Genomic DNA, 14,757 nt, shown 5'->3' on the forward strand with positions numbered 1-14,757 from the left:
TTAGATTGCATGGACACAGACATGCACAAAAACAAAAAAGAAAATCCTTAAGGAAGAAAGAAAATATTTTCCTAATGTTCCATAATTTTGCAAGACCACTGCACCAAGGCCAAGCCAAATATTAGAAACTACTACTTGGTTTGGCCCATGTAACATTTTAGACAAAGGTCATCTTCCTTCTCAGGCTGTGACTGCTTTTGTTGGTGGTGTCTTTGTTCCTCCAGTCACATTATATAAAGTCCAGGAGGATAGAGGTAGTTCTCAATTTTTGAATGATAGACACTTTGAGAAGCTGATAAAAGGGGTATGGACCCTCACTCTAGAGAAATGCACACTGTCATTTCTTGCTGAGTTTCAGAGGTTCACAGATCCCCTGACCCCAACCATGGGCCTGGTTATAAAATCCCAGTTAAAAAATCAGTTAGTAGAGATGGTTTTAAGGTTTCTTTTTGCTTATCTTTATTTTCTAACTTTCCCGAAATGGAATGGATTATTTGTGTTAAAATATACAAATGTTTTCTAAAAAAACCACTCCATGCTATATGGTAAAATTAAAAGATCTTGCAAAATATGTTCATTATGTAGTGAACTTGCTGAAGACTGACAGAATTTGAATGAGAAATGGCTGCCGTGTAAGGCACTCAGTTTTCCCATCTGTAAAATGGAGTAATTAATATTAATCAGTCATTATGTTGTGTAGACTAATTCTTGCAAAATTCCAATCACTGTGACTTGTCTGTGCTCCCTCTGGTAGTCTCTGTGATTTCGGCTGTAGTTTTCCTCCCTAGTCTTGAAGCAGATATAATGCCCCAGCTGTTTCTTCAGTTATTCTGTTTTCTGGGAAGAAACACCTGCTTAGAATGTACCTAAGGAGTTATTTCTTTGTTTTTTGATAATTAAAGCACTGCTATGGTGATGGGTGACATCTGGATTCACTTTTAAAGACTTCGCTGTGTTTTTCTGGCTCCTGGGAGATTCATGAACTCTAAAGCATTCGATGGAAATGTGGTGAGGTGCTTCATTTTGCAACAGCAATTTTACTCTGGCTTTGTTATTTCCCCACTGCAATGAGTGAGAGCCCCCACTCTGTTACTGCTGCTAAGAGATTAAGGGAACGGAATTGAGCTCCAGAAATTTAATACGCCATATAATGCCTGATTTATTTTGATTCTGGCTTTGACTTGAATTGATAAACTCATTTGGGACGGCTCTGCAGAGTCAATATCCAGGGATTAAATTTTTTTTTCATAAACTGGTTCTGAAATTATTTCTTCTGGGCAACATGAAAGCCCAAGTTCTCTTAACTATTTCCCTTAGTAATAGAGAAGGAGAAATTTGGCAAAAGTATCCTAATATTACATATACTCTCCTCAAAAGCTGCATTTCTCAATCTCCACTGAATTATAGCTCACTAAGCTTTTCTAGGATTTGCTTTCCAGAATTATGTACCTTTGTTTAAAGTGATTATAATTATACTGTTACTGCCTCTACCTTGACATTCTTCTTGGCCTGTTACTCCCAGGTAACAATGCTTCAAATGCAGAAATGTGTATCAGTCAGGGCTCCTAGGTGCAAGTAACAGAAGCTCATTCTGGCCGAGTGAGCAGAAAATAAGTTTACTAAAAGGAGATGGGAGAACTCAGAAAATTGTTGGGAAGCTGGAGGAAGAGCTATGGAACTAAGCTTCCAGGAACGATGCTTGCAACTACCCCATAGAACTGGTCCACTGAGAAAGTCAACGCCACTACTTACCACTGCACCAACAAACCTATAGGCACCTGCTGCCACTCCCACTGCCCACCAAAGCTGCTTCTGCACTAGGAATTCAACCTCACAAGCACTGCCACCCCCAAATGTCAGATGCTTTTATTGGCAACTTGGCTTCCAAGAAGAATCTTTTCTTCCCCAAGCTTCTAACTTCCAAATCTCATGCAGGTGTGCTGAATGGGGATGCCTAGGTCACACGTGTGCCCCCAGCTGTGAGAGCCTGGAGATTTCATTTTCAGAGTCTAGCTTGGGGAAGCAGCACTTATGTTAAGATTGGAAATTCCCTAAACATAGCAAATATGTTCAAAACATCCTGAGAGGCCAGAAAATAAGACAATATTAATTACAGGAGAGAATTAATATTTGTTGAGAATATATGCTAAGTGCCAGGTAGTTTAGATACATTACATTACTATATTATTTAATTCAAACAAAATAAATATTTTAACCCTATTTTAATTATGGGAAAACTGAGTCTCAGAAATTGTTACCAGTCCAAGATCATTTTATTGGTAAAATAGAGAACCTAGATTCATGTCCAGGCTTTCTTCCCTCAGAATTCTTCCTTGTCTCACAAGGTAACTCTGATTTCCATTTCCCAAGTTCTAATTCATAAATAAGCAGAGGTGTACCAAGTGGTGGGGTGGAAGGGAGAATGGAAGCATCAGCTCCAGGTGCAGACAGCAAGGGAGCATTAGCTGCAAGAAAATTTAAAGACAATGCTACAACAGGCTAAAAATAGGTCTACTTTATCATCATCATCATCATGTGACAGCAATTCTAAACGATGTCAGCAATAAAATATTCCTTCTTGCTGAGGTGAACTGCTCCCCACTCCTCAGTACAGCAGTATAGATAAGAAGCCCTCAACTTAGCTTTCACTTTTTTTTAAGAGAAGCTTGTTTAGAACTTGTAATCGGAGTGCCATAAACAGTTTTATGTTCCTGGAATAGACCATAAAGTGGCCATTTAACATATGAGTACCTAAGTACCTATCTTTTAACACTACTTCTAAGAAACGACGAGCTGTAATTTTCATTTTAGTAGTACCTCTCTCCCGGGGCGGCAGTGCGAGCAGCAGCTCCTCTGTCTCTAGCAGCGTCAGAGGCTCTGACAACAAGGCAGACCCTCCCGGGAGAGGCCTTTGGTAGTACAGGCTCTCTTGGTGAGATCGTTGCTGGTGGTCAGGAGGAAGGAGATGGATCCTAGCAACACATACAGTGGAATAGGAAAAAGTATCTCCTTAAGTCAGCATGAGAAAGTTACTGTTCAGATGATCCCCCGTGTAGAGAATATGAGAGCTTAAAGAATTACTTTACCTCCTTATCAAGTTTTATAAATTCTATCTCCTAAACCTCTCAAAGCTGTCCTCTCTTCAGATCCTAACATTGTTTAACCTAGACTACTGCAACACCCTGCCAGCTGGTCTCCCTCCCTGTCCTTAGGCCCAGCTAACCCAATCTCTGATCCATATAACTGTCAGAGTGATCCACCCATGCGGGAGTGAGATCATGATATTTCCTTGCTTAAAACCTTACAATCATTTTCGTGTCCTTCAGGATAACAATGTAAACTCCTTTGCAAGGCTCAGAAATTTCTTTGAGTATCCTACCTTTTTATCCTCTGCCTCTCTTGAGCTCAAACACTGTAGTATAGTGAACCCTGCTTCACTCCAAACCCGCGATGCTCTCTTAGGCCTTCCTGCTACTGCCTATGTTGTTAATTCAGCAGCCTGACTCCTATGGCTGTCCTCTAATATGTCTTCTCTCCTTCCCATACTTACACTGTATTAGGTACTCTGTACTCTGTGCTCTGCCCCGCAGTACTGGAGGTTTACTTTCGTATTAGAACTCAAATTACAGAAAAGTAACTGCACTCCGGTCTGGCCTCTCCTCCTAGACTATAAACTTTTTTAAGTCAGTGGTGATGTCTTTTGTCTTTGCCACCCCACGATTTAGTGCAGTTTTTGGTATAGATATTATGAACTCAATGAAATTTTTTAAATGAATGTCAGGGTCTACACAGTATACAAGATGTCAAGAAGACAACTGTCTAGTAGTAAGGATGAGTCAAACTCATATAACTAAAACACAAGGCATAAGACGTGCCACAGCTGAGGTTTAAATGAAATGCTTCAGTTATTTCAAGGAGGGAGCACTCAGTTCCAGTTTTAGGGTGAGGTGGGGATGCAAAATTGAGAAGGGTCAATATAGAAGGTGGCATTTGAGATGGCCTCTGACAAAAGGAATCTTAATACTTGGAGATGCAGCAAGCGTAGGGAATAGGTTAGGTCACATACTGATAGAGTAAAGCAGAGAGTGTAATAGAAGATCATAGAATAGCCCCACTGAGCATCGAAGAGAGTACTAGAAAAAAGCGGCAGAGGTAGGTTAGGCTTTAAATGCTTAATCTAGAAGGGAACTGTAGTGTAACTCAAGGCAGTAATTAGCAGAAGGAAGACTATTAGAGCAACTGTAATAGTCTGAGTAAGGACTATCAAAGTCATCTTTGACAGGCAGTACTGTAGAGACAGGCAGACAGACCTGGGTCACTCACTAGTGACATGATCTTGAACATATTACTTAAACTCCCAAACCCCAAGTTTCCTCATTTATTTCAAAAGACTGTTGTGATTAAATTTATGTAAAGAGATTAGCACAGTGCTTGGCATGTACCAAGTGCTTGAATTAATCAGTGATATTTCAGCAGCAATTGATAAAAATTCAATTCAAATCAACATAAGCAAATAGAAATTATTAGACGGCGACTGACAAGATGATTGGAACAGAACAGAGAGCCCAGAAATAGAATCACATAAATATAGCCAAATGATCTTTGACAAAAGAGCAAAGGTAATACAGTGGAGCAAAGACAGTCTTTTCAACAAATGGTGCTGGAACAACTGTACATACATATGCAAAAAAATAAATCTAGACACAGATCTCACACCCTCCACAAAAAATTAACTCAAAATGTAAATGTAAAATGCAAAACCATAAAACTCCTGGAAGATAACATATGAGAAAATCTAAATGACTTTGGGTTTGGCAATGGCTTTTAGACACAACACCCAAAGCACAATCCATGAAAGAAAAAGTTGATAAGTTGATTCATTAAAAACTTCTGCTTTGTGGGGCCAGCCCCGTGGCATAGTGGTTAAGTTCAGCACACTCTACTTTGGTGGCCTGGGTTTGCAAGTTCAGATCCTGGGCACAGACCTACACCACTCATCAGCCATGCTGTGGTGGTGACCCACATATAAAGTGGAGGAAGACTGGCACAGATGTTAGCTCAGGGCTAATCTTCCCCAACCAAAAAAACAAAAGAGGAGGATTGGTAACAGATGTTAGCTCAAGGCTAATCTTCCTCAGCAAACAGAAAAAAAACCTTCTGCTTTGTGAAAGACTGTTAGGAGAATGAAAAGAGAAGTCACAGGTTGGGAGAAAATCTTTGCAAAACACATATCTCATAAAGGATTGGTATCCAAAATGTATGTAGAATACTTAAAACCCAGCAAAAAGAAAACTAACAACTCAATTTAAAAATGGGCCAAAGATCTGCGCAGACACTTCACCAAAAAAGATATACAGGTGGCAAATAAGCATATGAAAAGATACTCAACATCATATGTCATCAGAGAATTACAAAATAAAACATTGAGATAACACTACACATCTATTAGAATGGCTAAAATCCAAAACACTGACAAAACCAAATACTGGTGAGGATGTGAAGCAACAGGAACTCTCGTTGTTGGTGGGGATGAAAATGGCACAGCCACTTTGGAAGACAGTTTGGCAGTTTCTCACAAAACTAAACATACCCTTACCATACGATGCAGCAGTTCCAGTCCTTGGTATTTACCCAAATGACTCGAAAACTTATGTCCACACTACAGCCTGCACGCGAGTGTTTATAGTAGCTTTACTCACAATTTCCAAAACTTGGAAGCAACCAAGATGTCTTTCAACAGGTCAATGGATAAACAAAATGTGGTGCATCAGTATGATGAAATATTATTCAGCAATTTTGAAAAATGAGCTATTATGTCACAAAAAGACATGGAGGAAACAAATGCATAGTGCTAAGTGAAAGAAGTTATTCTGAAAAGCCTACACACTATATAATTTCAGCTATATAACATTCTGGAAAGGGCAAAACTATGGAGACAGTAAAAAGATCAGAGATCGCCAGGGGTTCAAGCGGAGGGAGGGAAGGGTAAATAAGTGGAGCACAGGAGATATTTAGGTAGTGCAGCTATTCAGTGTGATACTGTAATGGTGGAAACACAGCATTATACATTTCACAAAATCATAAAATGAACGATGGATTTAGTTAATAATAATGTAACAACGTTGGCTCATCAAACGTAACAAACCACACTAATGGAAGATGTATACAATAGCACAACTGGGGTGAGGGGCTAGAGAAAATATGGGAATATCTCTGTATTTTCCACTCAATTTTTCTATAAACCGAAAACTGCTCTAAACATAAAGTTATTAATTTAAAAATTCACTAAGCAGTATATATCCAATTCATGCACATTAATAAAAAATGAAAAAGTTGTGCTTTAAAAAAGAAAAGGCTACTGAGGTAATTCCGAAACAAAAGCAGCCTAGGCCTTCAGGGACTAAAACTAGGGATTTGATCATTCTCTAGTTTTCCTTTGTTTTCATTCTCTGGTAAATGGTCAGGTTTTCTTCACATATCAGGAATAATGACATTCTCCCCTGCCTCCCCCACCCCCACAAAAGGCCTACATTGATATTTGAGGCTGGTGGCAGTGTGGGGAATCTGGAGTACTACACAACCACGAAATTATATTGCAACCTTGAAAAATGGTGACCAATGTTATGTGATAACAAAACTGTTGCCTGCAGTAAGAAGATCAAAAATGAGCCTGATGAAATTTTTAAAATTAAACTTATTTTCAAATGACTGTAGATTCATGTGTAGTTGTAGAAATAATACAGAGAATTCCAGTCTATCTTTTGCTCAGGTTCCCTTTATGGTAACATATTGCAGAACTATAGTAATTCTCTTTGCTCTGAAGTCTACTTTATCTGATATTAATATCACCACTACTGCTTTACATTGTTTAATGTTTGCAAGATATATCTTTTTCCATCCTTTTACTTTTTATCTGCCTTTATCATTATATTTGAAGTGAGTTGCTTGTGGATAGGATATAGTTAGGATGTGTTTTTTAATCACCTCTGCCAATCTCTGTCTTTTAATTAGTGTACTTAGACCATTTACATTTAATATATTATTGATATGTTTAGGGTTTCAGTCTGCCATTTAAAGTTTTGTTTGTTCTCTTCCTCCTGGTCTGCCCACACCTGTCTTCTTTTTCCTACTTTCCTACAGGTTGCTTGAGCATTTTCAGAATCCCATTTTGATTCATCTATGGTGTTTTTAGTGTATCTCTTAAAAGTGTATACTTTTAAGTGGCTGCTCCAGGTACTCCATTATATATCCATTACTTGTCACAGTTTACTGGTATCATCATTTTACCAGTTCGAGTGAACTATAGAAACTTTACCTCCCTTTGCCCCTCCCCACTTATAATATAATTGTCTTAAATATTTCCTCTATACATTTATATATGTATATAGAAGAAAAATTATAGCATCAGATTGTTATAATTTTGGGTTCAATTGTCAAACATAACTTAGAAAATTCAAGAGGAAAAGGAAGGTCTATTGTATTTACCCATATTTTTGCTTACTATGTTCTTTCTTCCTTCCTGATATGCCAACATTCCTTCTTTTATTGTTTCTTTTCTGTTTAGAGAATTTCCTTCAGCCATTCTTTTAGGATAAGTCTCCTGGTGACAAATACTCTTAGCTTTCTTTCTTCTGAAAATGGCTTCATTTTCCCTTCATTCCTTAGAGATATTTTCACTGGGTATAGGATTCTTGACAGTTCTTTTCTTTCAGCACTTGAAAAGCATTGTGTTACTTCCCTCTGGCTTCCATGGTTTCTGATGAGAAATTTGCTGTCATTTGAATTGTTTTTCCCCTGTGGGTAAAGTCTCAGTTTTCTCTGGATGCTTTCAAGGTTTTTCATTTGTCTTTAGTTTCCACAAGTTTAACTATGATGTGTCATGGCATAGATTTGTTTGGATTTATCCTTTTTGGGAGTCATTCAGATTCTTGAATCTGTAGGTTAAGTCTCTCGATAAATTTGGGAACCTCTTTTAGCCACTATTTCTTTAAGTACATTTTCAACCCTACTCTTTTTATCCTCTCTTCCCACTCTAATGGCCCAAATGTCAGATATTTTGTGATACTCTCACAAGCCTCTAAGGCTCTGTTTGTTTATTTTTTTTGCAATTTATTTTCTCTCTGTTGCTCAGATTTGGTAATTTCTATTACTCTATCTTTAGGTTCACTGATTCTTTCCTCTATTCACTGCATTCTGCTTTTGAGCCCAACCACTGTATCTTTTATTTAGGTTCTTCTTTATATCTTCTATCTCATCGTTGAGACTTTTTCTTTGTTGAGACTTTCCAATTTTTGTTTCAAGTGTGTTTGTAATTGCTTGTTGAAGCGTTTTTATCATTGCTGCTTTAAAATATTTGACAGTTAATTCTAATATCTCTGAAGTCACACTGCTGTGAAATTGGTTGTCTTTTCATTCAGTTTGAGATTTACCTCATTCTTGGTATGACAAGTGGTTTTCAAAGGAAACCTGGAATTTTTCATATTATGTTATATGACTCTATATCTTATACAAACCTTTGGTTTTAACTTGCTTTCTTTGATACTACTCCAGCAGGGGAGAAGGGTTGCTATCTTGTTACTTCCAGGTAGAGGTAGAAGTCCAGATTCCCCACTTGGCCTATTTCAACAATAAATAAGAGGGAAGGGCTCCTTCTTACTGCTGGATGGAGATAGATATTCTGGCTCCCCATCTGTTCTATAATGACACTGTGGTAGGAGTGGCTCATAAATTGCTGGTCAGTGGTCAAAGTCCTGACTCTGCATGTGATATCCACTGACACCGTGTGGGGAGGAGAAGGCATGTTACTGGTGATGGAGATGAAAGTCTAGGCTCTCTCCTTGGCCTTCTCTGATGCCACCCTGGCATGGATGTTGAGCCACCTCGTTATAACATGAGGGCAGAAGTCTAGGCTCCCCTTTTAGTCTTTGCTTGTTGGTTGGGACCAGTTTTTTCTGTGATATTTGGCTGGAGTAGAATGGTTATTTTCTAAAACTTTTCTATCTTGCAAGGCTTCCCCTTTTCCTGGTGTTTTGTTTAGAGAGAGCAGGCTTTTCCTGAGACTTCTATTGTCTTTGCCATTGGAGTTTCTGAGTTGCTGGGTTCTTTAGCTTCAATTCTGCAATTTATGAGGCGAAAAAGAAAAGCCAAGATAATCCCCTCTTTATTGTTCCTTGATTCCCAAGGTCCCTGGCCTGTCTCCTTTATTTTTTTCCACCTTTCAGAGTCATTTTATGTTTGTTTTGTAAATAATATCTTAGCCAAGTCTACTTATTGGCTAATATCTTAGCCAAGTCTAATAAGTAGACTTATTTTATTCTCCTTGTACTTCAGTTCAAAGATCTCTAAATTCTAATGCATCTAGAGTGAAACCTGGGTGTGATTGTTTTAAAATATGTCCATGAGAGTTTTGACACTCTTCCTTAAAAACGTAGAGCCTATTTCTCCTCCCCTCAAGTGTGGGCTGGACTTAGAGCCTAGGTTTTAATTAGTCCTCCTCCCCAGCTCTATGTAACCACTAATCCAATTTCTTTCTCTATAGATGTGCTATTTCCAGACACCTCATATAAATGGACTCATACAATATTTGGTCTTTTGTGACTAGCATTTTCCACTCAGCATAATTTTTTCAAGGTTAATCCATGTTACAGTATATATCAGTACTTCACTCCTTTTTATTACTGAATAATATTTCATTGTATGAACACACCATATTTTATTTATTCATTCATCAGTTAATGGACATTTGAGTTTTTCCACTTTTTTGGCTGTTACAAATAATGCTACTATGAACATTTGTAAACAAGTTGCTGTATGGATATATGTTTTCATTTCTCTTGAGTATATACCCAGGAGTGGAATTTTTGGTTATATGGCAAAGCTATGTTTAACATTTTGAAAAACTGTTAAACTGTTTTCTAAAGTAGTTGCACGGTTTCTACCAGCAAAGCATGAGGGTTCCAACTTGTCCGCATCATCACCAACACTAGTTATTAGCTGTATTTTTTTGTTATAGCCATCCCAGTGTATATGAAGTTGTATCTCTTGTGGTTTTGATCTGCGTTTCCCTAGTGGCTAATGATGTTGAGTATCTGTCATGTCCTTATTGTCCATTTGTATATCTTCTGCAAAATATCTATTCAGATCCTTTGCTTATTTTTTAAATTGGGTTATTTGCCTTTTTATTGTTGAATGGTAAGAATACTTAATATATATTGGATCAGATATGCGATTTCCAAATATTTTCTCCCATTCTGTGGGTTTTTTTTTCACTTTCTATTAGTGTCCTTTGAACCACCAAAAGTTTTTATTTAGATGAAGTCCAATTTGCCTATTTTTTTCTTTTGACTGTTGTGCTTTTGACCATAATAAAAACGGATTTGGCTAAGGCAAGGTCATGAAGATTTACTCCTATTTTTTTTCTAAGAGTTTTATAGTTTTGGCTGATATGTTTAGGTCTATGATCCATTTTGAGTTAGTTTTTATGTATCGTGTTAGGAAGGGGTCTAACTTCATTCTTTTCATGTAGCTACCCAGTTGCCCGAGCACCACTGTTGAAAAGACTTCTCTCTCCACTGAATTATCTTGGCACCCTGTTGAAAATCAACTGACCATAAACTTAAGGTTTATTTCTGGACTTTCAATTTGATTCTATTGTTCTATATGTCTATCCTTATGCCAGTACAACATTGTCTTGATTACCATAGCTGTGTAGTAAGCTTTGAAGTGAGGGAATTATGAATCCTCCAACTTTGATCATCTATTTTCAAGACTGTTTTGGCTATTTTGGGTCACTTTTAATTTTAGGATAAACTTGTACATTTATGCAAAAAACGCAACTGGGATTTTGATAGGGATTGTGTTGAATCTGTAGATCAATTTGGAGAGAATTGCCATCTTAACAACATTCAGTCTTCTGATTTACAAACATGGAGTGTCTTCCCATTTATTTAGGTCTTTTTAAATTTCTTTCAACAAGAGTTTTTAGCTTTCAGTATACAAGTTCTTCACTTCTTTCATTAAACTTATTCCTAAGTATTTTATTCTTTTTGATGTTATTGTAAATGGAATTGTTTTCTTAATTTCATTTTTAGATTGTTCATTGCTAGTATATAGAAATACAATTGACTGTTGTATACTGATCTTATATCCAGCAACCTTGCTGAACTCATTTATTTCTAATAGTTTTTAGTGGATTTCTTAAGATTTTTTATATACAAGATCATGTCATCTGCATGATTTTACTTCTTCATTCCAATCCGAATGTCTTTTGTCTTTTTTTTTTTTCTTGCCTAATTGCCCTGGCTAGAATCTCCAGTAAAATGTTGATTGGAAGTGGCAAGAGTAGACATCTTTATCTTGTTCCTGTTCTTAGGGAGCAAACGTTCAGTCTTTCACCATTAAGTATGGTGTTAGCTATGGGTTTTTCATAGATGCCCTTTATTATGTTGAGGAAGTCCCTTCTACTCCTAGTTTGTTGAGTGTTTTGTTTTGTTTTTATCATGAAAGGGTGTTAGATTTTGTCAAATGCCTTGTCTGTGACTATTAAAATGATCATATCATTTTTATTTTTTATTCTATTGATATGGTATATAATGTTAATTGATCTTCTGATGTGAAACCAACCATGCATTACTAGGATAAATAAATACTACTTTGTCATGGTGTATAATACTTTTTTTATGTTGCTGGATTTGGCTTCCTAGTATTTTATTGAGCACTTATTAGTTTTTAATCAATTTTCCTACCCTTTTAATAGTGGGTAAAGTTCAACGTATGCAAGGATGGTCAGCTAAATCATTGCATTTGAGGATTTGAGTGTTAAAGATAATTCATAAGGTCTTGACATGTAGTGATTTTATTTTGCTGAAGCATGTGCTTAAATCATATGTATGAGAGTAGTGTAAAGGGTGTCACTTAGCTAGTGAGACAAGCCAAAAAACAAGCTTTCAAATCCCAGATGAATTTGTTCTTTAATCTCATTATATCAGGCATTTTGGAGGCAAAATTATGTTCTACAGTTGTTGCATACCTCATACGAAGCCCACTCCTCTCAACGTCCAGTTTTGGTACAGAGGAGTATTAAAATACAAAAAAATGCCTATCCAAAACAAAGAAAAATTGAAAATAATAGAAACATTTGTTGGAATCTCTCAAAGAATATCAAATGGGATCTAATTCAAATCTCATGAAAAAGCTTTTTAAAATCTGTTTTTCTCTATTCCTTTCCTACTCAATCTCCCACAGGAGTCCACATTTAAGGTCTTCTGTCTCCCCCTGCCCCTCCCCCCACCCCGCATTCTCTGCCTTACAGTATCCATTTATTTTACCTTTTAGTTGAGAAATTGCACATTTATGGTCCATAGGCCAAATCTGGCCTATGCATGCATTTAATTTGATACAATGTTTTTAAAAATTTTAATTAGTTTTCAACTTTTATAAATTGAGAAATGACACATAAAAATTTTTGTACCTCATTCCCTTTGAGAAATTTGAAAGTTTGTCAAAATGTTGCCTTCATTTTACAGCTGGCTGGTATTGAATAGCGACAGCCTTCTTCGAATATGACCTTTCCCTGTAGTTTGCTACAGTCTACCACTCCCTATTGTACTACATATGGCCAATTTTACTATTTATGATATAGCCTAGTCTCTGCAGATATTGGAGTTTGTGACCTTCTAATGCTGTCCTTTCCAATGTAATTAAGCCTTTCTCAGATTCCTTCCAATTTTTCAACTCTTTCTGTTTACTATATTTAGTAGTTTAACGAAAGTTCTGAGAGCCCCACAGGATCCCTTGAGAACTGTCAAGAGTCCAGAGATGAGCTGTGGCCTTTTGGGCACTATAAGCATAATAAAATCCCTGTGGAGATCTCTATCTGTTAGAAAGGAGGGGTAAACTCAAATAACTGGTTGCAGTAACTTTGTATACGTAAGACCTCTTACAGGGAAGGAAAGCCCAGCTCTAGGAGGGAATAAAGGGTGAAAGGGTGGGGTTGTCTGTGCCTATGCTTGTTAGAAAAGTAGTCATTTACAAAATTGGTCTTCCTAGGGGATGGAGAGAGAAAACAGATATTATGGTAATATTAATGAGACCTGTGAGAAGGAATTACAATGTCAATGACTTACCAGCAACAATATACATACCTCAACTGATGAATTGAGAGCTGTTACTTTGTCCGAAGTGGCTCCTGTAAGGTTGTGTAAATCCTTGACTGTGGGAAAAAAACTTGTGCTTACTTTGCTCTGTTTCTTTACTTTTGCCCTTTAAATATTTATTTGTATTTCTCAAAGACCTCAATTATCTTACATATACTGAGACAACCTGGTAGTATTTAGTGTTTACTATAATTAATTTTCTTTCTAAAACACAAGAACTCCTCATCCCCTTCAATACTGACAGATTCAATTAGAAGGTCCACCTAAAAACAAGGCCACAAAAATCAAAAGCTACCTTTGGAGTACATGTATATATTTGGGCTTTTGGATTACATTTCAGTAATCCTCTACCTAACAAGAGAAAGTAATAACATGTATGTGATTTGTAAAATAGACTAAAGGCTAAGGTTGCCTAAATATGGTGATAGATTCAATATCTATAATTAGCTTCTGCTTCTTTTTAGCTAGTTATTTTTAGAAAGCAGCAGATCTATCTATTAATAATAATGAAATAATTTTTGATTGGTTACACTATTATGATGTCAGATGGAACCCAACAATTTAGACCAGAGTAGGTTAGCATACCTCTGTGAAGTCACTAAGCATATATAAGTATACATAAGAAAATTATATTTCATTATTTGCTCATTTGTGTCTTAATTTAAGGCTCTTTGTTAATATTTGATATGTAAGGAAAGAAAACAGTATGTGCGCTTAAACCCACACATATACGGACTCAGAACAGTTAATATATGAAGTGCTTAGTTGGATTCTTGGCCTAGAGTAAGGCCTCAATAAACGTTGGCCATAATTTTTTAATTCTAATATTCTCTCCCCCAAGATTTTTGACAGAGCCTTGCCTCACAAGCAAGCCACTCAAGCAACTTGAGTTTAGAATACCGGCCCTCCCCTCTCCCTTCCCTGTCTTTAGCGTACATTTGGCCTATCTTATTCCTACACAACTGGCCACAGATGGTTGTTGGGGACAGATGACTTTCCTACTGTTTAAGATGATTTTTGAAAACCCTAAAAGAGCAAATCCTGTTGGCTGCAAACACCACCGACAGCAAATGCGTAACAAGTAACCCTTCACTTCCATTTGTCCTGTTCCTGTCCCTGTCCATGTGCCCTGCTCCCCGGTACCAATCACAGATGCAATAGACTTCAGCTCTAACCACAAATTCCCCATGACCCTAGAAATCTTCGTATATCTACGAAGAAAACTCGAGGGTATAAAGGGGAGATTCCCTTCAGCCAGGGCAATTGGAAGACTCCCTACAGATTTCTCTACAGGACACAATTATACCTTTGGGGCTGTGTCCCTTTCAAGGCTCGAAGGACGAGACAAACCTCACCTGAAAGGCGAGCCTACTGACGCGGGTGCACGGTAAACTCAAAACTCTCTACTCTCGATTATTGGACAGCGACCCTCGGGCCGCCCTTGCTGCTGTGCATGCGTCACAACTGCAGCCCTGCGGGCTCGGAGTCGGTGGTTCATTTACACCCTTTTCTTTTGTTCTCCTCCGGCTCTTCCCCAGACCTCCGTTCGAACTTCCCGCCGCGGCAGAACCCACCAATCACAAACGTCCTCCCTCGGGCCACG

The 14,757-nt window shown here is 37.5% G+C and overlaps 1 long non-coding RNA gene across 1 annotated transcript; it reads right to left on the bottom strand.

Annotated features, from left to right (window-relative positions):
* Window positions 1-2,256: 2,256 nt before the first annotated feature.
* Window positions 2,257-14,685, bottom strand: LOC139076850 (uncharacterized). The gene is made up of 4 exons (XR_011528865.1): window positions 14,510-14,685; window positions 13,143-13,210; window positions 2,818-2,972; window positions 2,257-2,465 (listed from the first exon to the last, which is right to left on the bottom strand). It is a non-coding gene; the product is annotated as an uncharacterized lncRNA (long non-coding RNA).
* Window positions 14,686-14,757: the final 72 nt, after the last annotated feature.

Source organism: Equus przewalskii, chromosome 17 (genome assembly GCF_037783145.1).
Source record: "Equus przewalskii isolate Varuska chromosome 17, EquPr2, whole genome shotgun sequence".
NCBI classification, from domain to species: domain Eukaryota; kingdom Metazoa; phylum Chordata; class Mammalia; order Perissodactyla; family Equidae; genus Equus; species Equus przewalskii.